The sequence below is a fragment of the Mytilus galloprovincialis genome, chromosome 12 (assembly GCF_965363235.1).
Source record: "Mytilus galloprovincialis chromosome 12, xbMytGall1.hap1.1, whole genome shotgun sequence".
Lineage (NCBI taxonomy): Eukaryota > Metazoa > Mollusca > Bivalvia > Mytilida > Mytilidae > Mytilus > Mytilus galloprovincialis.
In genome coordinates this window covers 5,137,163-5,165,140 of record NC_134849.1, presented here as the reverse complement: position 1 = coordinate 5,165,140, position 27,978 = coordinate 5,137,163, and the positions used below count along the sequence as shown (strand labels likewise).

Sequence of the window (27,978 nt, the reverse complement as noted above, 5' to 3'; positions counted from 1 at the left end):
GTTTTACATTACATATTATAGCTGACTAAGAGGTATGGGCTTTGCTCATTGTTGAAGGCCGTACGGTGACCTATAGTTGTTAATGTCTGTGTCATTTTGGTCTTTTGTGGATAGTTGTCTCATTGGCAATCATACCACATCTTCTTTTTTATATTTATGAACAATGAGAGCCCACTATCAGATAATATTCTAAATATGATTAAGCTTATCAAGGACGGTTACATCTTCATTAATGTAATCGTATTTGGAAAAAATACCAGACAGATATCACAAAGCTATTTGTGTTTAACGCAATGATTTCGTAATACTCTATGTTATTAAATTTCTTCGAGGTCATTTGTGGAATGTTGTTAGGTTCAATATTTCACCAGAGCATTTCAGATCTTTGATTCGTTTGATTTAAGAATTAAAAATTACTAACATCTAACTTTGTTTGTGTATTTTAGGATTCTGTGCGGGACAGAAAAGCTAGCGGCCTATAATTTTTAAAACATGTGTTTTACCCTCATAGCATGTTTTTAAACGCTCTTGCAGTAAAGCTACAGATTTTTTTTAAATGCTTGTGTATATTTTGTTCCATCGTGAATTAAATTAACCCTTCTGTCGATTAATATAGTAATCAAATATTTCAACGAAACAAACTTTGACATCGGTTTCCACTGTACCCAGTTGAACAGGAACAAACAAAACTACTTGTAGTTGGTGTGCACCTTCCCCCATTCAAGCAAGGTGAACTATGGCATGGTGTGACTACAATATTAAATAACAGAATCTAGGTGCAAACATTAAATCTAAATCCCGAAATACATCACGATTTGAATTGTTGCTACCTTTACTACCTGACAAATTTGTACACAGTATAACAATAATTTTGCAGTTATTTGATGGACATTCCTAATTAGTGCCAATATAGACACAACGATTCCTATTTTACCATTTGTGATTGTATTTAACTGTTCGTATAGTAAACTTCACTAGCATGCACACATAATGTATGTCACACACCTAGTTTTTGATGTTTAAAAGATGTTGTTATCCCTGTAATATAAGTTGTTGTAGTTTTTATTTGGTGGAATATTGTTTGTTTTACAATTTTTGCTTAAATAAGTTTATATTTTTCTGACTTCTGTCGATTTTCGTCTGATATTGCCGCCTGAGTATCCTGGTTTCTTTCTTCGTTTTGTTGATCATTTTTAAATTTCTCGCACATGAAACTTATTAATATTTCAGCATTTACGTACCGGTTGTAACTTCTTCCGGTTGTTGTTATGTGTAGAAATAAGTGAAATGATTTTTTTTTAAATAACAATTTTATACTTATTTTCAATGGAAACAAAGAATATTGGGTCAAGTGGTCGTACACTTTCATTTATTTAAAAAAAACCGGTTTGTATTGTGCCATCATGAATTTAATAAACCTCTAAGCTAACCAATATTTAAATCATACACACTTTGACATTGGTTTCCACTGTATCCAGTTGGACAGGAACAATCAAAACTACTACCAGAAGGCTTGCATGTTCCCCTCATTAAACAAGGTGAACTGTTGCATGGTGTTCCTAGAAAGAATAAAATAAAATCATTTAAGTGCAAGCACTAGATAAAAATCATAGGATATACCGTTATAGAGGTGTTGGTTCTTTGACACCTTTTGAAAAAAAACATTTTTTAAGGATTATTTGCAGTAACCGTGTTCCAAGGTCATTAGTGTTTTCTTCGAGCAAAATATGTACTTTTCATTTTAACATATATTTATAGGATAAATAAACAAGAATGTACTTTTAGTCAGAATGATGCATTCTTCTCTCGGAATGCCTATTAACTATTACAGAAAAAAATATTCTTTATTGGTCAACCTGATTGCAATAATGATCTTGAACAAATACATGTACTTAAACGTAACCCACCTAGACATTGGTTTCCAAAGTATCCATTTGGACAGGAACAAACAAAACTACTTCCGGTTGGTGTACATTCTCCCCCATTCGAACAAGGTGAACTGTGGCATGGTGTGACTAAGAAAATAAAATAAAATTATTTGAGTTCAATCAATATCCATAGATTTATCGAGAATAGAATTGTTGCCACCTTGACTGTAATATTAAATTTGTTGATTTGAACAAGCTATTTGCATAAATTATAATTCCCTGTAAGTTTTGCATCATCTCGACAATATTGGTAGAAAAATCCGTTACCATACTTCCAAGTTTGCAGCAAAAAAAAAATACTTAGCGATAATGTAAGTATTTACATTTAGCAGTCCAATTTTAACTCATATCATGCTAAAGTAGATACAATTAATTTTAAGTGTTTTATTTTAATAGGTATAAAATTGTATATCTATGACTAGAAGCCCGAATTCGTCTAACGCGATAACTTGGTGAAATATTCTTTCTACAACGTTTTTTGTTTATCATGTTGTCCACGTCTGCTTTTTCATGATTTCTGGTGGCCCTCGTTTTCAATCAATGGATATCTTCATTTGCGCTAAACAATATGCTGATCTGATGTACCACCATTTGAAATCTTTTTTTTTTCTTTAATTTTAATACAGGTCATACTATCTTTTTAAATCAAGTCTGCTTTTTTTTTATATATATATATCATTATACATTTGAGGGAGCTGAGGTGTCTTCCTCCATCTTGGAATTTGAAAAAAGCAGATAACAATCTGTCGAGACCTTTAATGACATGTGCGATTGTCGAGAGTACTATGTTATTCATATGTAAGACATGCCAGGTTAATATAAATAAAACAGTGTGTGTTTTATCATATCTACAGCTATATTTTACAACAAAAAAAAGAATATTTTTGTTTCTTTCAGTCTGACAATAGCTACTTTTTCATATATTGACCAAAATCTCAATAGATCTATGGTCGGGTTGTTGTCTTTTTGACACAGTCCCCATTTCCATTCTCAATTTTAGATTTCTTTTCTTTCTATATTGGGTATTATCGAACCAAATACTTTAAATGTTACACTTCTTGTAAAATTAAGAAACCATAAGTTTGTCGAACGTTATTTTTATCTGTGTTTGTGACCCTGACTTTTGCCATATGGATTCCAATTTTACATAGAATCTTTCCTTTTCATTTTGACATTACCATTACAAGTTTCGTAAATGTTTCTATATGCATTAATATGTTTATCAAGAAAACGGAATTTAAACACCTGATCAACCAGGTTTCCAGACGCCATTAATCATATCATAAACAAAGGGGGGAATTCGTCGCTTATCTGCTAACAAATTTAATAACCTTCACATCTTGATCCATTGTATCCATCAGTACAAGCACAGATTGGTAAATTCCCAAGTTCAGTGCAAGTTCCATTGTAGAGGCAATGTTCTCTTGAACACGGTGTTTCTAAAATCAAAAACTGAATTATAATCCTGGTAACTATTTTTCACTACTGGGTCGATGCCACTGCCGGTGGACGTTTCGTCCCCGAGGGTATCACCAGCCCAGTAGTCAACACTTCGGTGTTGACATAGATATCAATAATGTGGTCATTTTATACAAATTTCCTGTTTACAAAACTTTGAATTTTTCGAAAAACTAAGGATGTTCTTATCCAAGGAATAAATTACCTTATACCCCAGTCCCACTAGGCCACGATCGCACTACGACCTGTGAAAAAAATGCAAATTTTGATGATCGTAGTACGATCGGGTAGATCGCAGTAAGGTCGTATCACGGTCGTGGTGAGGTCTTTAAGATCGTGAAGAGCGTGGCCAACTTTGAACATGTTCAAAACAATCGTGGTGCGGTCGTGGCGAAATCAGGTCGTAGTAGAAGCGTAGTGAGAGCGCAATAAGATCGTAGTAAGATCGCAAAGGTCGCTGTACAATCGTAGCGAGAGCGTAGCGAAAGCGTGATTCTATTCGGAGAGACTGCGCTACGATCGCACAGCGACGTTATCACGACCTCACTACGACCATCACGTTCTCACTGCGACCCAACTACGCTTCCACTACGACTATACCACGCTGTTCACGACCATAGTACGATTCTAGCAAGCCCTTGCCGTCCTCATCACGCTCTTCAAACGACCTGACTACGTTCACACTACGACCATCATTCTCACTGTCATTTTCACATAAAATATATAAAAAAGCTCCCTAGATTTTGTTTGTTTGAATGTAATGATCCATTTGCTCTTACGGCTCAACCATGCTTCTCGTTTTTATATAGATTAGACCGTTGGTTTTCCCGTTTAAATGGTTTAACACTAGTAATATTTTGGGTCCTATATAGCGTGTTGATTGATGTGAGCCAAGGCTCCGTGTTGAAGGCCGTACCTTGGCCTATAGTGGTTCACTTTTATAAATTGTTACTTGGATGGAGAGATGTCTCATTGGCACTCATACCACATCTTCCTATATATATTGATACATCTATGTCATCTCTGCTATCGTTCACTAAAATTGAGCTTCATGGACCAGCAATAGGTTGTAATTTAGGTTGGATTGGTCGGTCCGACATCTCTGCTTGATCAGGATACGTTACTTTGCTCTCTCTGCCTCTACATCAACTCCTACCACCCTGCCCACGTGTTCTGATAGATTTTGGTGGCATGACTGTATTGTTTCCCAGAAATCTACGATTTAATCAGAAATAGAAGGAATTGAACTGTATTGATATGGAACACGATGTTGACGTTATTGCTGAGAACGTAGTAAGATCGCGCTATGAACGTAGTATAATCGTGTTAAGAACGTGTTATAATCGCAGTAAGATCGTGTTGTAATCAGATAACTCGTGGTATGGTCGTAGTGAGAACGTGAAGAGCGTAGAAAGATCTTGATAAGCGTAGTGAGGTCGCAGAATAAGCGCGGTGATAACGTGGTATAATCGTAGCGGGGTCTTTGTAGAAGCGTAGAGAGGACGTAGTAGCATCGTGAAAGCAACGAAAATTTATATTTTCATGCCGCTCATACCGCGACCTCACCACGATCTAAATTTATTTTAGATCGCGGTGAGCGTGGTGCGATCGTGGTCTAGTGGGACTGGGGCTTTAGCCGTATTTTACACAACTTTTTGGAATTTTGGAACTTCAATGCTCTTCAACTTTGAGCGTCACTGATGAGTCTTATGTAGACGAAACGCGCGTCTGTCGTATTAAATTATAATCCTGGTACCTTTGATAACTATTTAATCACGAAATAACTGAATGATATTTTTTCAGAGGGCACGGTAGTATTTCCTGATATCTTCAAAAACCAAAGGCCAATAGTGCTTTAATGTCTTTTATCATGCAGTAACTACACAATTTAAAAAATTCTAATAATTCATTTTCACCCGTATGTTAAATTATTTCATATTTTTCTACACCTGATTCATTACTCAGTTTTCTGGAAAGTATGTTCAGTTGATACTGTATTTTTTGTCCAATCACACTGTTAAGTTACACTGACATAAGTAGGGTACACAAAAGAGCAACTTAAATTGTGGAATGCAAATACTACTGTGCTACCTTTAATACAATTCAAGCATGCGTAATAATATTATTAACCTTATATTTCCCGTTCAAAATATGCAGAACCGCTATTATTTTGGAAAGTGTTTCAATTACCTGAGGGTAATCATAACCAACAATGTTTGTTTTCATTGTTCAAATAAAATTGATATCTTTCGAACAAAAATTCCAAGGATGTGTTCTTAGATTCTATAAATTATTTTTTTCGTCACAGAAACTACCTGAGTCAAAGAATGTCATATGTTCTATAAAGAAGGAGAAAAGTCTTGCGTGCCAGCTTATAAAAAAGTTTTTTACACGTTAGATTTTTTGTCTGCGTTTGCAATTCGGATAAACTTTATCACTAAGTTTCCCACTAAAAAGAACAATTAAAGGATGGGCGAACGTTAGTAGTATAGTACTTGAACGAGTCCAGCGCACCCCCCAAAAAAAAAATTTGACCCTCAAAAAATTACCCTCATTTCAAGTAAAAGAGCCCTAAATTTTCATAAAAAAAGCAAAAAACACCAAAAAACACCAAACTTTTCTTACTCCCAAAATTTTTTTTTTTTACTTTGGAAAAAAAAACGTTATTAAAAACACCCAAAAAACAACAAAAAAAAAAATAAATAAATAAAATAAAAAAACCGGGATAACTGGCAGAGAAAGAATTCTGTGGGATTTAAGAGAAAAAAAAATCAATTTTTACTTTAAAAAATGAAACAACCTACAGCTCCTGATTTATATCCAGAATTACCTATAGAAGATGGACAAAATTATAGACTACAAAAAATAACAGAAATAGAAAAAACATTAATAAATGAGAGAGATAAACGTAAATCACTATACAAAAAATATAAACGCGGAGTTAATGTTACTGATGGTGTTGATACAAGTTTAATTTCGACAACTGTTGTTTTAGCTGGTATAGGAATAGCTTTTCCTATCTTACTTCCCATACAAATTGCAGCTGTTGTATGTGGAAGTTTAGGAGGTCTAGTTAAATTAATTAGAAGAAAGTTGACAACAAAATCAAAGAAACATTATGAAATTAAAACAATGGCAGAATGCAAGTTAAACAGCATAAAAGATTTAATATCAAAATCTTTAACTGACGGACAGATAAGTGCAGAAGAATTTAAATCAGTTTTGGATGAATTAGAAAAATACAACAAAATGAAAGAAAATATACGAACAAAACAAACACAAACAGTAATGAATGATAATGAAAGAAAAAAATTAATTGAAGATACAGAAGCTAGGGTAAAAAGTGAATTAAAAAAAAATGGAAAATATCTAATTTTTTTTAACAAAATTACAATAGTTAATCATGTTAATGACCCTCCTCCAAAATATGAATTAAATTCTCTTTAAAAAAATGGCTGAAGGAGGTTATGAGTTTGATAATCCTGAGTTTAAAAATAATGATTATGATGAAGAAGAAGAAGAAGAAGAAGAAGAAGAAGAAACGTCTTTTCAAGATGATGAAGAGTTTCAAAATAATATAAATAAGGAATTTGAAAAATCAAGAGATTTATCAGAAAATGATGCTAAAATTCGTAAAAAAGAAACTACAAAAAAAATGATTAAACAATTTTATAAAAAAAATGGTGAAACTATACGTAATGAAGAGGGTTTTTTTGTTGGGGAAGAAAATGATGGAAAAATAATGTTTTATGTAAAAGATGAAAAAGGTAATGATATTGCATTAACGTATTACCAAAAAGAAAAAATAAAATTTTATAAATTTAGCACTCTTAAAAGTTATTACGGTGTTAATTTTGTTAGGGATGTTTTAGGTGTAGATGATTTTAAAATATCTGATAGAATAATAGAAGGTAGAGCAGGGTTTCAGAGAATGTTAAATGAACTCGATAATATAGAAATTCCATTACAAGAAATATCTACACAACAAGAAGGACAAGAATTATTAGAAATTGCAAGTGATGAAGAAACACATGTGAAAGAAATAGAAACTTCATTTATTGAACGAGGAACATCTTTCATAAATGAAGAAACACAAACATATATGACAAAAAGAGAGATGGATGGTATAATCAGTGCAATGACATCAGTAAAAGAAGAGATTGCAAATGAATTAACAAAACTGAATGAAACAAATAAAGACTTAGCAAAAGAAAATGCCAAATTAGAACAAGCTAAAGAAGACAATGATGAATTTCAAATAGATAGAATAAGTAGTCGAATAAGAGAGTTGGAATCTGAGAGAAGTGCAAGACTAGAAGTAATTAATATTAATAAAGAGAAACTACGTAGTCAAGTGAACAGATTTAAACAAACAATACATAAAATGTTAAACGAAGACAAAACATTAGGTGAAAGAATAAGAACATTATTCAGAGAACAAGGAATAACAATAGTTAGTGTTTTAACTGCTTTTGGAATGATTATTGGTGTTATTGTTGAGGCATTTACTGGTTCTCCTTCTCCTTCTCCTTCTCCTCCATCAAAAGGTGGTGGTGTACAAGATTGGATGAAAAAACAATTAAAAAATCTTGGAAAATTATTATCTTTTCTTGCAGGAAAATTAGCAGCTGCATTACCAGGTATTATAGGTTCTATTGTTTCTTGGTTATTGTCTGCAACAAAAGACGTAGTAAATTGGTTTGCAAACAACTTATGGGCATTGCTTATTTTAGTTGTTAGTTTATTGTTTACTGCTGCTAGAGATTATTTGAAAAAATAAAGTGCTGTAAATCCTATTACAATACTTATAAATATTATTGCTTGTTTATTATCTTCATGATCTTCATGTTCAATTTTTTTTATTGGATCTATTTTTGGTTCTTTAGGCTTTTCAGGTTTTATAGGTTCTTGTGGTTTTACAGGTTCTTTTGGTTTAAAATCAACATGATCAAAATTTTTATTATTTAAATCATCATTAAACCCAAGTGTTTGATTTTCTGTTGCAATTATAATTTTATTATTATAACCAACAATAGTTCCAATTTGTAAAACCATATCACTGGGAGACATATATAAACCAAGTTTATAAGCATAATCAACTTTACTTCTTGCGTATTTTAAAACATTTTGATAATTTGATATCTGAGTGGGTAAATCAATAGGACTATTAATAACATCTTGTACATTTGCTAAGAATTGTTTTTGTGCATCAAATCCTGTTCCTACTTTTAAAATTTCTGTTTTTGTTTGAGATTGTGCACCCAACAAAGCCCATACGTAAATTTTAATACTTTCATTAATACGTTCAATACCTGCTCGTGTAAAACCTTCTGATTTATCTAAAATAAATGTTGTCCAAGCCATACTTATATCTTTTTCATGATAAATTGTATCACGAATATTAAAGAATGGACCATCCTTTTTATGATTTTGTCTATATTCACCACTTGGTTTATAATACATTTCAAAACTTCCTAATCCTTGACATGATGATTCTAGTTTTTGTCTCCAATTTGTATCTATTGAAACATTAAATTCTTTACATAATTTTTGATATACAGCTTTGTCATATGAGTTCTTATAATAACATAAAGAAGAATCTGTTGGTAAAGGTGATTTAAGTTCTTTTAAAATTCTTGCAATACAATAATAAAAATGAAACATATAAAAAGATTTTGTAAGATTTGAAGTGTGTAACAAATGATCATTATAAGAAATCCCACATCCTGTACTTGCACACCATACTGCAAAGTTTAATTGACATTGCCACCAATCAAATGAAGAATGAATCCATGTATTCCATGGTTCGTTAGTGTGTATGGATGGGTTTTGATAGTTTTGAAATAAATCAGGAAAAGATGTTTTAAAGTTCTCTTTTTGATTTACAAATATCGTTTGATTTACAAGATTTGTTTTTAATTGATGATCTTTTTCAGAATATTTAATACCTGGATTATATGAAACATTAGGATTATATTTAAATTCTTTTGTTATCATTTTTTTATATTAAAAATGTTTCATACTATTTCAAATATTGATAATACAATAAACTTAGAACAATACATAAATAACAGAAATGGAAATAAACGTATTGGTTTGAAATTTATAAGATACAGTATATGTTGGTATAATGTTTATCATGGGTTTATAAAGAAAACCGGAGAGACACAGCAAAGGATTATGAATGGTTATTATAGTTTTCAACAAATAGTGGATGAATTTCAAAAAGAAAATATTGTATTATCCGTAAATGAAGCAAATGGTATCGCTTCATTAAACACTACTACTGAGTTAAAGATAAGTAAGGATTTGGGAAATATGTTAGGATTTAATAATAAACGTAAATTCGAACCTAATGAATTACATTATGGAAACAAATTTGTGGATTTTGCTATCCATAAATCATTATATATCCATTTGGAACAAGTTAGCACTTCTCATAATTATCTTGATGGTAAGCCAAGTCAATTATTGGCTGTTATTCCAGTTGAAAATAAAGAGTTTGGTGAAGTTATAACAGCGAGATTTGAGCATCCGGAATATAAGTGTTTAGTAAATGATGTTATAACAGAATTGAAATTAGAAATAAGAGATGAAAATAATAACAAGATAATTAATCATTTACCAATTAATTGTGTTTTAGAAGTTATATAATTTATTTAATAAAATGAGCATACTTGGTGTCAAAAAAAAAAAACGTAGAAAAAGAAATATTAAATATGAAGAGTGAGCTTCAAACAATGGATACTAAGGATAAAAATTTACATCGGAGTGTCGCTGCCCTAACCATTAGAGTTTTAAATGTTGAAAATATAGTTAGTAATATTGAAAATAAACCAGACAGAAAAATAATAAGTATATATGCTGGAATTGATGGTCCAATACATGGAAATAAAAAATTTAATTTTGGTGATGGTGGTGGTTATTATGTAATGAACTTTCCAGGACAAATATTGGGTATTAGTTTAGTAAGTTTAAGAACAAACACAGATATTATAGCCATTAAGACGATTGTTAATGATAAGTCAACTAGTTACAAAATGAGTTTGGATAATGGTGTCACACACGGTTTTAATAACTTTTATACACCTTTTGAAGTTAAGGCTGGAGATTTAATAAGTTTTATTAGTATGACTAATAATTATACATGTATCAATACTCTAGTATCAGTGGTAATTGAATTATTTTTATAACAAATTTAATCCTTAAAAATGTTGGCATACGGAAACAAATTAAATCCTTACAGAAAAATAAGAGAACCTCGTGGTGTGAAAGGTATTCGTCAAAGTGTATCAATAACAAATAATCCTTCAACTATTGATCAAAATCAACAGCTATTAGTAAGATTCCCCAATCTAAGCAATAATGATGTTATTGTTCCTGGAACAACCAGATTAGCATTTGAAATAGAACTCACATCTACAGACGACAATGCAACTATATATCAAAACATAGGAAGAGCAATAGTTAAAAAAACAACAATTCGTATAAGTGGAAATGAAATTATGTCAATTGATGATAGTGATATTTATCATTGTTATGTTGATTTATGGAAATCTACATCTGAACGTTTAAATATGGCATACCAAGGTATTGGTGAAACAAACATGTTAAAACACAGAGTTGGCGCGAATGATAAAGCATCAGACATAGGCGATGAAGCAATTGCAACTGCATATGGTGCAAGATTTTGTATCCCACTTGATTTTGAACTATTAGAAACTCATATGCCTTTTTATCAAGCAGGTCTTGGTGATAGACTTGAATATGAACTTACATTTAATAATTATTGCAATGTTATTAAATCAACAGATACAGCAAGTTATACAATCAAAAACATTTGTTTAGAATTTGATATGGTTACTGATGCAGAATTAGGAAGACAGATAAGACAACAAGTTGATGGTAAGATGGTTATTTTGTACGATAGAATACTAAGACATAGAAAAATAACCAAAAACAAATCTGATACATTGTGGAATATAAATTTAAATGTTCCAGCTAGAAGTATGAAAGGAATTCTAATGTTGTTCGAAGATCCTGAAAGAACAAGTACCGAAACTTATTATAATCCTAACATAACAAAAGTAGAAATGACAATAGAAGGTGTTCCAAATCAACTATACAGTCAAGGAATGAAAGCATATCAACAATGGGATGAAATAAATAAATTCTTTGCTTTAAATTCAAAAAGAAATAAAACAACAGAAGAAGTTTTAAAGGATTTAAATTTATCCTATACAACATTAGAAAAATATCTTACAACTAATTATGCATTATGGTTAGATTTACGTTCAACAGATGACAACTCATTACACGGTTCAGGTAGAAGAATTGAAAATGCTTCTGAAGGTATTACTATCCAAATAACTAAAACAGCAGGAGCAAATAAATTAATAAATGTTTATCTGTTTGTTATACAAGATGCACAAATTAATTTTGAAGATGGAAGATTTAAAGAAGTTAATTACTAGTAAGCGAGCGAAGCGAACGGTTCCCCTTAAAAAATGGAAACAAACGAGCGGAGCGAGATACACTCCGATTCCCTTTATGAATTACCAAAATATCCCCATTGTGCTATTATATGTGGACAAACAGGATGTGGAAAAACAGAGTTTGTTCTTGATTTATTAGAAGGAGAATATAGTGGAGTTTTCAAATATATAATTATTCTTTGTCCAACCATCCAATGGAACAAAGCATACAAAAATCGTGAATGGATTGATGATGTTAGAAAACCAAAAACAAAAAATCTAATAATTGTTAATCCTATTGTTGAAGTGAGAGAAGCGAACGGTTCCCTTTATGAAGAAGAGAAGCTACAAGAACTATTAAGAATGTTCTTTAAAAAATATGCTGGTCATTCAACATTATATATCATTGATGACTGCAGTGCAACAAAAGAACTAACAAAGAAAAAAGATATGCTGTCCGAGCTTGCATTTTCAGGAAGACATGCGGAACAATCAGTGTGGGTCATTTCACAGAGATACAACTCTGTTTTAAAAGATTTAAGAGAACAAACAAAATGGTTATGCATGTTCTACACAAAAGATAGAGATAGTTTTGATAATTGCCTAAGAGAAAATGATGTTATTCCTACTTTGGAAGAAAGACAAAGAATAAAGGAAGAACTTAAAAAAAAGAAACATCGTAAATTAATATTAAAGACAGATCAACCTACTGATTATTGGTTACTTAATTAATTTTTTTAACAATTCTCAAGTAATGCTTAAGTAATGCTTAAGTAATGCTTAAGTAATGCTTAAGTAATTTAACCAAAATAAGCAATAAAAAAAAGCAATGCTGTTGGAAATACTAACAATTGCAACAAACACTGCAGTCTTATCATTGGTTGGATATGTTGTATTTAATTTTTTTAAAGTTAAAAATAAATTATATCCGTTTTTTGAAACGTATAAAATGAATGCTGAAGAATTATTAAGCGAGCAAATTGTGGAAAACATAAATATTGATGATGAAGCGAGCGAAGTGAACGGTTCCCTTCAAGAAAAAAAAACGCGAAAGATTATCAGCTGTTGTTGCTGGTGGGAGTAGTAAACAATATCTGGGTAAAGAATTACAACTGTCAGATATTGATAAAATGACAACAGAACAAATAAACAAACTATACTGTAAATATGAAGCAAGATTGGGAGCTAGTATGACCAAGACATTAGGAAACTCTTTTATAAATTTATATGTCATGGTTGTATCAAAGTATTTCAAAGTTGTTAATCCACCAATTTTAATACAAGACTTAGAGGAAGATCCTTTTATCAATAATGCTTTAACTAATACATGTTGTGAACTGTACTATAGATATGGAATGTATCTTGCTCCTTTTACTGCAATATTAACAACAGCAAGACATATCGAACCACTCGCTTCGCTCGATTTCCAAAAAAAAGATGAAAATAATGACATAAAAAATGATGAATGAAACTCCTGAACAAATAGAAAACAAAGAAGAAAAAAAGAAGTATTTAAAAAACCCAAACCAAAAGACCCAAAAAGAGTAGCTGCTGGTAAGAAAGGTGCAGAAGTAAGAATAAGAAATGCAGAATTGAGAAAAAAAGAAGTGGAAAAATTAAAAAAAGAAAATTCAAAAATCAAACAAATAACAAAAGATTCTGATACAGAAACAGATTATGAATCAAACGAACATATCCCTTCTGTCAAGAAACACTCCAGTTCCCTAGTTGATTACAAATTTGTACTTTTTCCTATAAGTATTGTTGGATTGGGATTGTTTTTTTACAACCATAGTAAGAAACCAGAAAGAATGATTAAAGAAACTGTGGTGGGTAAGGAAATAACAAAACCAGAAAAACAAAAGAAAGAAATTGATCCTTTTGAATTTAATTAAATTTAGTACATTAAAATGACAACTCAAAAAGACGGAAAACAAATAGCAAATATGTTATATCATGCTGGAGTGGAAACATTGTTAACAGTTGGATATGCAGAAATAGGTAAAAAGGTATTAAGGAGGCCAGCACCAAAAGTGGATTTTAATATGAATTATGTTGTAATGTTATCCATTGATATATTACTTGCGATGGCAACAAAAGATGTGTTGATTAAGCAAGGTATTATACCTGCTGATATTATGAAGTAATTTTTGTTTTTATAAAATGGCAAGTGCTTTAACAATGATGCTTGGTGGGGCAATAACAAATGCTTTTGCATTTTCAGGGAGTAATTATTTATTTTCACATATTGGTAGTAATGCAAATGAAGAGAAAATAAGACATGATAAAGCTATAGAAAAAGTACAATCAGAATGGAATAAAAAAAGAATACAAAGATTAGATTTTATCAATGAACAATTACAAAAGGAACATCATGCGGTTCAGACTTTTGATGATGTTGACTAGGCAATGAAACTATACTATCGTGTCACGAATAAAAAAAATAACTTCATTATCACCTAAACCTACGTTAAGTGATTTTTATACTCCATCAGAAGACCAGAAAAATAGAGAGATTGCATTTGTTGTTGGTGGTATGGCATTAACTGGTTTTATTGTTTGGGTAATAAAATAAATTAAAATCCAAAAGGTTGAGTATCTATTCCATTATCTAAAATATATCTTTTGTCGTCGAATGGAGACATACTTATTTTATTTACTTCATTAACAAACATTTTGTGTTTGCTCGAGTTCATTGTACACATTTTATTCATTTTGGTTTTATTATTGAACAAACAATCTTTATAATCATCAAATTTAATATCTTTATTTATTGTAGTTTTTCCAATTCCTTTTAATTTTTTTTCTTCACTTAAATCTGTTAATGTAAAAGAATATGCTTTACTTTTTAAAAAAACTATTTCATTCATAATTTTCCCATTAAGTTCATCTTTAAATTTACCAATTACTTTTTTATTTTTTTCTGAATATAAAGGGTGATCTTTTGGATAATCAGACGTATCAAGTTCATCTATTATTTCTTCCATGTCTTTATAAATATCTTTGGTTTTTACACTCAAAATCATACTATCAGTATCACTTGCAACTAATGCATTCTTTTCCCATAATTCATTAGCAACATCATAATAAAAGCTATACATTAATTGTTTTGAGTAATCCAATATAGCCTGTCCTAAATAAATAGGTTTATTAAATTTAACAGAAGTAACATTATTTTCAATTGCAACAAAGTTATCATTAAATATTATTGAGTCTTTAAAATTTGGTTTTTTTATATATTTTTTTACTTCTTCCCTGTCTGTAAATAATTTTATTTCACTTCTTCCTCTGATATTTTCTAATGTTTTGCCATAGAAACTATTGTTCATCAGTTTCCAAAGATCTTTTTCAAAATCTGATTTTGCTTTAGTTCTTTGTTCTGTATTGAAATTTATGTATTTTGCTAACCAATTTGATTCTTTAAATGAAATTGTTCTGTAAACTTTTGTTACTATCATTCCAAGTTTTATATATTTTTTTAAAATGCTATCGTGAATTATATATTTTTTTTTATCTCTCAATGTTAAAAATAATTTTTCTTCATTACCTAATGGTTTGTCTCCCAATAGATTTAATTGGTAATCAGATAATTCTTCCTTTTTTATTTTCATCTTTTCTGGTGCTAAAGGATATTTATATGTTTTCTTTTTACATTTTTCTGTGTATTTTAAATCACATTCAATTAAACATCCTCTTCCTTTTGGAATTTCTTTATAATAATTCGGATCTTTTTCCCATTTAAAATCTTCTTCAGGAAGTTGTTGAGACATAGCCCATCCATATAAATTATTTGCATCTAGATACAACAAATAATTTTTTTCAAAAAATTTATTTAAGTTTTTTTCTTCCTTTAATCTTTTTAAACACTCTTTTTTTCATGTTCATCTATTATTCTATAATCTTTATCATAATTTGAAGTATATGTGTTGAAGGCTTTTACATGTCTAGGACCTAATACTCCAGAAAATCCTCCTCTTATTCCTTTCTCAAACATTTGTAACATATCAACATCAGTTAACAATTCTAATTTTATTTCTGTATATTTTAATCCACATTGCCATGTAAGTCCTGGTGCAGAATAACAATAACATGGGTCTATTTCATGATATTTTATAAAGAATTTTCTAAATTTTTCGAATGCATCGGCTAAGATAAGAACATCTGTTTTGAGATATAAATTATGATAGTCTAATAAAGTTTTACAATTATAATGTTCCCAGACTCTTTGTGCATGTTTGTACTCTTCTTTTGTAATTGTTTCTTTTTTTAATTTAGAATAAATTTTTTCTATTTCAGGAAGTTTTTTATCTTCAAATTTTTTTATAGAATCTATGTATTCATATGGATAGAATCCTTTTTGTTTTAAAAGAGCTATATTACCTTTAAACTCTTTTTCTAAAATAGGAAACTCTTCCATTGATTTGGCAATATCTGATAAGCCTTTTAACATAAATCTATATGAATCTAGGAATCTTAATTTTTTATAATTTGATCCATAATCTATAGAAATATAATTTTCTGAGTTTTTAGAAAGAAGTTTTACTTTATTATATTCATCTTCATATTTCATTAATTCTTCGATTAAAAAGTGGAAATCATAATTCGATCCATTATGAAAGAACACGGGTATTAATTTTGTTGCTTTACCTTCTTTTGTGTTACACGATTGACACGCTGCTCCTCTATATTTACCTGAAAGATGATTATGTTCTCTTACTTTTTCGCTTTCTTTAAATTCTTCTCCACAAATATAACATCCAGTTGCTTCTTGAAATTCATCTTCTTCATGATTATTTAATATTGTTTTTTTCTTTTCGTTAAGGTAGATCTTATAAGTTATTTCTTTGTATATCTTCATTACTTTTTCCACATATTTTTCTACTGCATCATCACCAACATAAGAAAAGTATTGTGGTTTATATATTTCTGGATAATCAGAATGAACATACATACCATAACTATTTATTTCTTGTTTACTTATTGGTTTTATATAAGATTTATTAGGATCTGGAGTACATGATTGCATGGGTATATTATATGCTTCGAAATCACAATATATAACAAATGGTAATTTATTTTTAAAATGATGATTATTGAATTCAAGAATATTTTTTCCTGGTTTTGGCATTATGGTTTTACAATGTTCGTTATCATAACATATTTTTTTATGTTTTATTAGTGTTTCTTCTCTTTGAAATCCTTGCAAACAATTTCTACATATAAACGATTTATTTCTATTCTTATCACACATAAAACTATTTAAATCTTTATTTAGACAATAATGAGTATTTTCGTTATTTTCAATGTATAAGAGATCAATTACGTTTTTACTTTCTACATTTGATATATAAACTGAATGTAAAGATTGTTTATTTGTTTGATCCTCTAAAGCAAATACATTTATACTTAGATTATTTTGTTTCTCTACTTTTGGGATATCTTTTATTGATACAGGATATTCAATTCCTTTCATGTTAATTTCATTTTCATATTCTTTATATTTTGTTACTCTTTGTTTGTCTTTATTGGCTGGAAATAAACTTGCTAATATTGACCAAAGAAAACACTTATTATCCTTTTTATTTTGGACATTAATAATATTACTTGATTTAAATTGAAGGGGAATATAAGACGAAGCTCTTTGATATTCATATTTATATAGTTTTACTTTTACACTTTTGATACCATCGAAAACAAAACCAGATCGTCTTTCTTGAAATTTATCTACCCAAGCTTTAAATTTATCTAACAAATTATTGTAAAATGTAGATAAATTGTTTTGTGTTAGGACAACTTCAACAGGATGAGAGTAATGACTTTCTATTCTATCAAATGCCATAGGAGTTGTAAATTCACTTGTTATTATTATTTTTATTTTCAAAGGAAATTGATTAATAACTATTTTATCTTTTAATAAGTTTATGTATTTAGTTGCATTGATTTCTTCTATATCATCAATACTAGTTTCAGTAATAAGATCTTTAAAGGATTTTTTAGATCCCATTTTGTAATATTAAATTTTAATTATATTATTTTCTTGGATATAAATTCCAATAAGTAGGATTTCTAAACATAAATTCATCATAAGCTTGTTTATATTTTTCTTTGTTATTTTGATAATGATTTTGTTTTGAAGGTTTTAAACATTCTTTACATGCAGATTTAACTCCCAGTGGTTTGTCTTTTGATTTATAATATTTACTTAATAATTTGTATTCATTACAAATTAAACAATGTTTTCTCATTTCCATTTTTAAAAAAAACATTTTAGTTACTTCAAAATGTCTAAAACAAATCTAACAAATAAATTAGCAGATGAACTACATCATAGAGTTGTAAAATCTTTTCCTAAAAGACGTGTTTATGTTCATTCAATAGATCAAACATGGGCAGTTGATTTAATAGATATGCAACCATATTCAAAACAAAATAAACACTATAAATATTTATTAGCAGTTATAGATGTTTTTAGTAAATATGGTTGGTTAATCCCTTTGAAAAATAAAACAGGAGTAACAGTCAGTGAAGCTTTTAAAACATTATTTAAAGAAAGAAAACCAATATATATTTGGTCAGATAAAGGATCCGAATTTTATAATCGACAAGTAAAAGAATTGTTAAAAGATAATAACATAAAGTTATATTCAACTGAGAATGAAGAAAAATCCAGTGTAGTGGAACGATGGATAGGAACAATGAAACAACATATGTATAAATACTTTACTGCTAATGAAACTTTTAAATATTATGATATATTAGATAAATTAGTTAAAAATTATAATAATACAGTACATTCTTCAATTAAAATGACACCTGTTGAAGCAAGTAAATCAAAAAATGAATTAACAGTGTATAAAAATTTATATCCAGAAAAGGAAGAGAAAATTAAAAAACCTAAATTTAAAGCAGGTACTAGAGTAAGAATAACAAAAAAAAAGGGTAAATTTGAAAAGGGTTATACTACTCGTTGGACTAAAGAAATATTTGTAATTGAAAAAGTTTTAAATACAATTCCTTTTACTTATAAAATAATTGATTTAAAAGGCGAAGAAATAACAGGTGCTTTCTATGAACAAGAATTACAAATGACTAAGTTTTAAATCTTTATTATAACACTCGATTATAAAAACTTAAACACAAGATAAAGTATTTGCGAAATTACACGTTATCATCCATGTACATATACCAGTCACTCAGGTATGTAGAAATACAAAATCCATTATCAGTTAATAGTCAACACATAATCCTTAGCAACGGCGCTAGGTGGTTTCTATGAACAAGAATTGCAAATAACTAATTTTTAAATCTTTCTTTACAAAATATACAAGTTAAACACTATAAAATATATTAATAATCTCAGATCAATGTTGTTTTTTCGCGCTCTAGCTGGAGCGCGGGGTTGAAAGGTCACTCACTCTGAGAAGATTGTGTTTCAACCTGTATTATTGGTTGATTTTGAGTGGTCCAATACCGCCTAATCTCCTCACTATATAAAAACATTGTTTTCAATTCTTTTCTCATGGAATAGACTTCAATGAAAGGTAGTCCAACAGTAGAAAACCTTCGCATGTATGGTCTCAGCAAACGTGATATCTCCCTCAGTTTGCGGGAATATGAAGATGAGATTCCGATATTCCGTTTCAACCAATCATCCCATTTTTGACTTTGCAGTCCACTTTCCTTTTCTTTCGCATAGAGTTCAAATGTGACATCTAAAAGGCAACCATACTGCAGATTGAAAAACATGCTAGTAGCCTCTTGTCTTTGAATTTGTCTATATCCTTCTTGCAGCTTTTGAACGGCGATGTCTGGGGACGTTATGTCACTCTCAGAAAAGATAAAGGTCACCAACAGGTCTTTAATGTAGCGAGAAATTCCCGCACCCGGAGGCGTCCTTCAACTGGCCCCTAAACAAATATATACTAGTTCGGTGATAATGAACGCCATACTAATTTCCAAATTGTACACAAGAAACTAAAATCAAAATAATACAAGACTAACAAAGGCCAGATGCTCCTGACTTGGGACAGGCGCAAAAATGCGGTAGTATTCAAGAACATTTTGTATTGGAATTCCAAAAACAATTTCTCTCTGATATATTACCAAATTTTGACAACTTCAAACGATCGACTTGACGGATCAAAACTACAAAAAGGACAATCAGGGGTCTCAATTTTATGGCCAGATTCGGGAACGTTAAGAAATTAAGAGGGAAATGAAAGAATTGTAGCTATCACCCTATCCTCTAACTACAATATCTGCATAAGCAATGCGTATCTTCCAACTAATGACAAAGACTCGGCATATGAGTACTCAGAATGTCTAGATATAATCTTTGATATAATACAAAAATATCAGGACCTTTATAGAATAATTCTCTGTGGGGATCTCAATGGAACTTTATTACATTTAAGATCAAACAAGCATGATAAATTACTGAAAAACTTTGTACAGGAATTAGGCCTTTAAACAGCTGGAAATCATGACTAAAAAATTACTTTCTTTCATCATTCTGGACAATCATCCTCTCAAATCGATTACATTTTAACAAGAAATATATCAATCTTTAAAGAACACAAAATTTGGGACCGTTCAGCGACAAATAGCTCAGCGCATGTGCCAGTAGAAACAAACACCATTGTAACAGTTCTAAGTGCGGCAAATACCATTGTAAGGAACCTCATACAGAAAACTTCTTTGGGATGAAATAAACACTGAAATATACAACTCAAATTTATCAGAGGGTCTCCTTAAAATCAAACCTGAGGATTCAACTTCAGACCAACTTCAAACAATTAAAAATGAATTACTGAAAGCAACAAAGGTATCTGTTCCAGCAAAACCTATCAAATTACAAGGGCCAAAATGGAAAGCAACGCCAACCGTACGAAAACATCCGAAATCATGTATACTGCTATGTTCACAATGGAAAAATCAGGGACGGCCACAAAACCATCCGTCACATACTGAATTAAAAACAGACAAGAATTTTTTGAGAAACTCACAAAGAATAAAGCAAGCTGTTGCTAGAAAACAACTCTACCAACAAATCATGGAAAAACCAACAACAAAACTTTTCTATAGACTGATTAATAGAAATCGGAATTCAAGAACTAGTATTACAACTTGTATAGAAATAGATAGTGAAAAGGAATACTGTCATTCAAACCACAGAAAAGTATTTGCTAATTATTATGAAGACTTAAGTATGGCAAAAAACTCGGAATATGACAACTCCTATTTAGATCTCTGTCAAACACGTCAAAAACTAATTGAAAATTTTATAAAGAAAATCCAGTAACATCTGACCCATACACAGAAACAGAAATTCAAAAATCAATAGAAACCTTAAATGTAGGGAAATCACCAGATGAATACGGGCTCACTGCCGAACATCTTAAGAATGTCAAATCAGTATTAACACCAGTTTTAACAACTTTATTCAACAAAATAAAAGAGATCATCTCTATTCCAAGAGCCTTTAAAACAGGAATCCTTACTCCTATTATAAAGGTGGCAAAAACTCTCTAGATGTCAAGAGTTACAGAGTTACTGTTATTCCCATCATTGGAAAAGTACATGAACTGTGTATTCTAAAGAAACTCCAATTACATCCGGGTCCAGATTTACAATTTGGCTTCACAGAAGGATAATGTCCCCTAAAGGCAAGCTTACTTACAGCAGAAAAAAATGTGAAAAACTGAAAAACAACATACCACTATTTATAACAACAGTTGATGTACAATCAGCGTTTGATGTAGTCAAACATATCATACTAATTGACAAACTACTAGACCAAAATATTCCTCCAGATCTATTACAACTTATTAAGGGACTATACACAGATTTATAATCAAAAGTAAAGTGGATGGGGGATATCAGTGATAGTTTTAATATAAAACAAGGGGTAAGACAAGGAGGAATTTTATTTACACACCTCTATAAATTGTATGTCCAATATCTACTTGAAGAACTCAAAAGCAACTCTATTGGCTTCGATCTAGGAAATATTTATATTGGTGCACCTACATGTGCAGATGACATTGCCTTATTGAGCTCGGACTCATCAGAAATGCAATAAATGCTTGACATTATAGGTAGATATGCTGATCAGCATCAATATAACATCCATCCAATAAAAACTAAAATCGTACAGTGTAATACGAAAGAAAAAGATAACAGTTGGGTATTAAAAGGAAAAACTATATAACTAACAGATGCAACAACACATCTAGGTCTTCAAAGAACAAACAAAAGAGAAAATGAAATTAACATTGATGACCGCATTAAACTAGGAAGAAGAACAAAATACTCCTTAATGAGCTCCGGTCTTCATGGAACAAATGGGGTTGACCCAATAACTGGATATAACATCTATAAAACATACATTCTCCCAAGGCTTCTATATGGTTTAGAAATACTACCACTTACAAAAGAACAAATTGAAATACTAGAAAAATTTCATAAAAATGAGACATATTCAATCTCTTCCGGAAAGAACAGCTACATCAGCAATATATCTACTCTTAGGTGCAATACCAGTTGAAGGAGAGCTTCACAAGCGGCAACTACCTATGCTCTACTCTTTATTATCGGCCAAAAACCAAACTACATGTATTCAAGATCTTGTACAAAGACAATCAACCATCAATTTTGACAATCCAAAACGCTTCTTCTTTTGTGTAATGGAAACCCTGCAATTATATAATCTTCCAAATATATGGGAACTTCAAAGCAGTCTGCCTACTAAATATAATTGGAAAACATTAGTGAATCACAAAATGTCAAACTACTGGAAAAATGTTCTTCAAATTGACACAATCCAAAAGACATCACTTAAATATTTAGCTATAAATCAAATTAAAAATGGAAATCCGCATATCTCCTACACCACATTGCAACCTACAATTCTTGATGTTCGAAAAGGTATAATCAAAAGTAGGATTATGAGACGAACGTATACTCTACAAGCTGATCGGCATAAATTCAGCAGATATGAAATTGCTCCAACTTGTCAAATGTGCAATCAACAAGCAGAAGACCTTACGTATATGCTTACTACCTGCTCGGCATTAAGTGAGACAAGAAAAGAAACTTTCAACCAAATTAAAATTTATGTAACCAAATTCATTGGAGACATAAAGGGGAAAGAGACATTTATTAATAGACATAAAATTACAGTCCTTATAATTGACTGTACAAACTTCACATATATATTTAGTGAAAGCAAGCTCAAAATAGAAGACCTAGAAATGCTCACAAGAGATATGTGCTACAAGATGCATAAAAACTTTTTTTAAAGTCTATTTTAGATTTTAGCAAGTGTATATATATTCACGGAGTGTGTATATAGTTAAATACTTTTATCCATATTACCCTCAAAAGAGGGGTGTTCCTAACAGAGGAAGCTCATAAGAAGAAAGGAAGAAGTATGACGGCATACATAAATACAGAGTCACGTAAAGTAGATATAACAAAAACAGACTTAACAGTAAAAGTAATAATAATAAATAAAATAATTGTTTGGTTCAAAGTATGACGGGATACATAAGTACAGAGTCACGTCAAATGTATATCACAAAACACAGACTAAACAGAAAAAGTAGTATTCATAAATTCATAAATAAAATAGTTTTGTCATTCAAAGTATGATAAGATACATAAGTAAAAGTAATATTAATGAATAATTTGTTCGTTCAAAGTATGATGGTATAAATAAGCACAGAGTCACGTCAAATGAATATCTCAAACAGTTGAGTTCCTTACGTCGTAACTACAATCCCCTTCCCTTTCATGAATGTGACCTACCGAATTAGACTATTTACCGGATTTGTAATCACATAAGCAACACGACGGGTGCCACATGTGGAGCAGGATCTGCTTACCCGTCCGTAGCACCTGAGATCACCCCTAGTTTTTGGTGGGGTTCGTGTTGTTTATTCTTTAGTTTTCTATGTTGTGTCATGTGTACTATTGTTTTTCTGTTTGTCTTTTTCATTTTTAGCCATGGCGTTGTCAGTTTGTTTTAGATTTATGAGTTTGACTGTCCCTTTGGTATCTTTCGTCCCTCTTTGACTTAACAGTAAAAGTAATATTAATAAAGACAAATAAAAGAATACTATAACACGTTATTAAGATGATAACTAACGCCAGTACGAAAAATCTATACTTCAAGACCATCTTGTATTATTTGGGTAGTTGATACGGAATATTTATCAATAAGTTCTTGGTACCTTCCAATGAACTTTTTTTAGAAAAAGGACGAGACGTTCTTTGACATACCCCTGGTTCATCAACATGTTGCTCAGACATTGGTGACGTTTTACAAAGTCTGAGTAGGAGCTGCAAGCTCTTGAATACCGAAAAAGTTGGGAAATGTATATTCCATATGCAGGAGAAATTGGTATATTGCTACTAAGGTGGGGGAAATTGATAATTTCAAAATTAAAATCGTCTCGTTTGTCATAGATTCTGGTACTGAGATGACTGTGTTTGTCAAATTCGAGGTATAAGTCTAAAAATGAGGCGGAGGAAGCCGTGTCTGTTGTCTCTTTAATTTCTAGTTCTGGTGGATATATTAATGGAACCCAATCAGAAAAGTTCGGATTGTTAATGGAAAGAACATCATCAATATATTTGAAAGTGAAATTAAATAGCCTGGCTTCTTTGATCTTCTTGTTTTTGACAAGTGTCTGAATGAACTCCAATTAATTTGAAAATAAGAAGAGGTCGGCAAGGAGAGGCGCACAGTTCGTTCCCATAGGAATGCTGACAATTTGTTGAAAAAGTCTACCTCCAAATTCAACAACATACAGAAAATATATAATTGAAACCACAAACGATAAGACAAAACACAACATCAAACCCAACCAACAATAGAAACATCATTATTAAATACAAAAATATTAATATATCAGTCACTGATAGTAGTATACAGACATTTCCTAAATTCATGTTGATATATTAATTAGATAATTTGTTAACATTACATACTTAAAAACAAAAATATATGTTATTTCAGTAGCAGTGTGTTAAAACGTAAAATAAATACTGCACTAAAGAAACTTTTAGTTATAGTTATATCTTACATGTTTAATAACACTGTAGATGTATGTGTTTTAATTTCAATTACTCTCGGTTGTTTTTTTTTTAAATTCACTTTCTACGTATCGCGCACGCATACATCATTTAAGTTAAATTGACACTGTGTTCATAAGGGTTTTAAAAATAGTCTCGGCTAAATGGTCGTTCAAAGTATAAACAAAGGAAAGAAATTAACCAAACCAATCACATTCAAGTATATGTAAATAAGCAAATCATTAATATTAAAGAATCATTTCCACAAAACCCATAGTTGATTAAAATGCTAGTTTTATAAAACATGTATGCGCATATTATAGTCAACAGGTCGTCCATAATTGAATAATTTTGTAATAATGTACATTAGAAAACACTACGTCATCCTTTTGAATGATTTTATCAAATATGTCAATAGTTGTTAACCATCAATTACGGTCAAAACAATTAAAACAACAGGATACACTTTAGTTTTCCTAGAATTGACAAAGCGACGGATGTAAAGGAGAGGTCAATTTATCTTTCGGCTGTATGTATGGTTTATGATTAAATCCTGTATTTCGTTTAACATTAAGATTCCTGATTTGTCTTCAGAGTCAATATAGTAATACAGCTATAAGTATATGGTTATATCATTGTATACTTTATATAAGGAGAGAAATTTATTTTTTCTGTAAAATATAAATACAACTTCGTCACAGGTAGTTTGTCTATCTATATTATATTGTACAACTATATATATAGTTATCAAAGTTACCAGGATTATAATTTATTACGCCACCGCGCGTTTCGTCTACATAAGACTCATCAGTGACGCTCAGATCAAAATAGTATATATATATATAGAGAGAGAGAGAGTCTATAAGAATCTACCAACCAGTAAACTTAATAGGTATTGGATCATCAAAATTGACAATACTACACAAACAGGAAAAATTATATGAGTCTGAAAGATTGTGTAACAATACCGATAAATAGATGGAAAACAAAACACTAAAAAGTGTTGAATATCATTGCACAAAGATGGAAAAACTGAACAGATGATATAAATTTTACAATAATTGCAAATATTTCGGCTCAACAAATGGCCTTCTTCGGTGACAAAAGTTTTAACAATAATGAGATATAATGTATAAGGTGTAAACATAGATCACTAATAATACAGGTAAGTTTTGGTCGATTGATTTTAATCCAAAATCCTGAATATAATAATATAAACACTAGACTGTAAATTTAATTATTTCTTTCTATTGATTCCATCTGGATGGAGGACACCCAGTGTTTTTATCCAAAACCTCTCCCGATTTTCTCTTTGCCTATTTTGCCATGTACAATCCTGTTCGATCACAAGGATCTGCATGTGATCAAAATCTTTCAGATTGTGATCTGGTAACCTGAAATGTTGGCTGACAGGAATATACGGGGTTTTTTTGTGAGGTCACTCCTGTGGCCATTGAGGCGTTTGTGAAATGGCTGCATAGATTCACCAACATATTGGAGACCACATCTAGGACACTCAAGAACGTAAATCACGTTTGAGCTTTTGCAGTTGACATTGCAAAATATCTTGTATGTCTTTTCTGTGGTCTTACTGTGAAATGTTGATGAATGCTGCAATTGGTTGCAACATTTGCAGCGCTTGTCCCCACAAGGCTGACAATTACCTACAGTATGGTTAGGTTTGGAAAGGTCAGCACGGACAAGTATATTTCTCAGGTTGTGTAACAATACCGATAAATAGATGGAAAACAAAACACTAAAAAGTGTTGAATATCATTGCACAAAGATGGAAAAACTGAACAGATGATATAAATATATATATTCCTGTAGAAATTGATTTGCTCAGAAAGACTTGGTTTTGTTTAAATGTTTAATAATGAATGTAAAAATTAAGAAATATCATATCAGAACATTGTGTTCGGGATACGTATTTCACTGCCGACTGTATATGGTGATTAGTTACTCCAAAGAGTATAAGGGTATATACAAAGAAAACGAATCAGTATATATTGAGCAATCAAGTAAATTGTTTTCATTTTTAAGTAATGTAGTTTTTTCATTTAATTTCTGATTTTTAAGGTGGACTTCTTTCTACTTGTAATGCATTGTAAGAGTACGAAAGGGAAGTTATAGATGGTTATGGGAATACATTTCTCTAAAGATCTATACAATATGTATGTAAGTAGAGAATGAGTAGAAAAAAAAATATGTTATCAAAATTGATAAATACCTTGAGCCTGAGTGTTTTGCTTGTCGGGATACAGCGAATTGTTTTTCAGTAACAGAAACACAGTCATACCGGCTATGACAACCACCAAAAGAACCCAAAATATAAAACAAGCCAAACAATTTTTTCGCCGACCTTTGAAAGTAAAATGTTTGTTACAATTTCTGGTCAAATGTGTTGAAGCGCAATGAGGAGGGTTCAGTTCTTTGGCATCTATACTCTCATATACATCAGAGTTACAAGACATCTGGGTTTGTATTTCTGTATAATAATCATCGTGTTCCACTTTCGCTTGGTTATTGTCCAAACTAGTAAATCTTTCAGAAGTCTGATTGTGCTCCTTTGTACAATCCCTTTGTTCTATTCTTCCCCTGGTCGTGTTTTTATAAGTGTTGTTAGTATTTTGAACGTTTTGCAATATATCATAATTGCTCTTCGATATTACCAAGTTCTCTGGCAACAAAGGTTCATACGTTTTGTTTGTATCAACAATTTTTTCTGATGAACAGATATTTCCATCAAGGTTAGAGCATAATTTGGCCATCATATACACGTATTATTCTCTTCCAATCTAAACTCCAACTTTTCAACTAATCAATAAACATTTGATGTTTATAACTATGTTTCTTCAAACTATACACTCGGAAATTAACAAGTAGTTTTCTCTTGAGTCCGGAAATTTCATTCATTTCCCAAGATTTACTATGAATATATATAATAATAAAATTTCCCTTTTGTAACATAATGAAGGGCTTGATTGTATTTGATGCATGTGTCAAGCAAGTGAGAGGTTTCAAATAGGAAAATTTAAAAA

At 30.6% G+C, this 27,978-nt stretch overlaps 1 long non-coding RNA gene across 1 annotated transcript; it reads right to left on the bottom strand.

Moving 5' to 3' along the window:
- Positions 1-527: 527 nt before the first annotated feature.
- LOC143055679 (uncharacterized) lies at positions 528-27,572 on the bottom strand. The gene is made up of 5 exons (XR_012972127.1): positions 27,168-27,572; positions 3,260-3,367; positions 1,908-2,015; positions 1,452-1,559; positions 528-750 (listed from the first exon to the last, which is right to left on the bottom strand). It is a non-coding gene; the product is annotated as an uncharacterized LOC143055679 (long non-coding RNA).
- Positions 27,573-27,978: the final 406 nt, after the last annotated feature.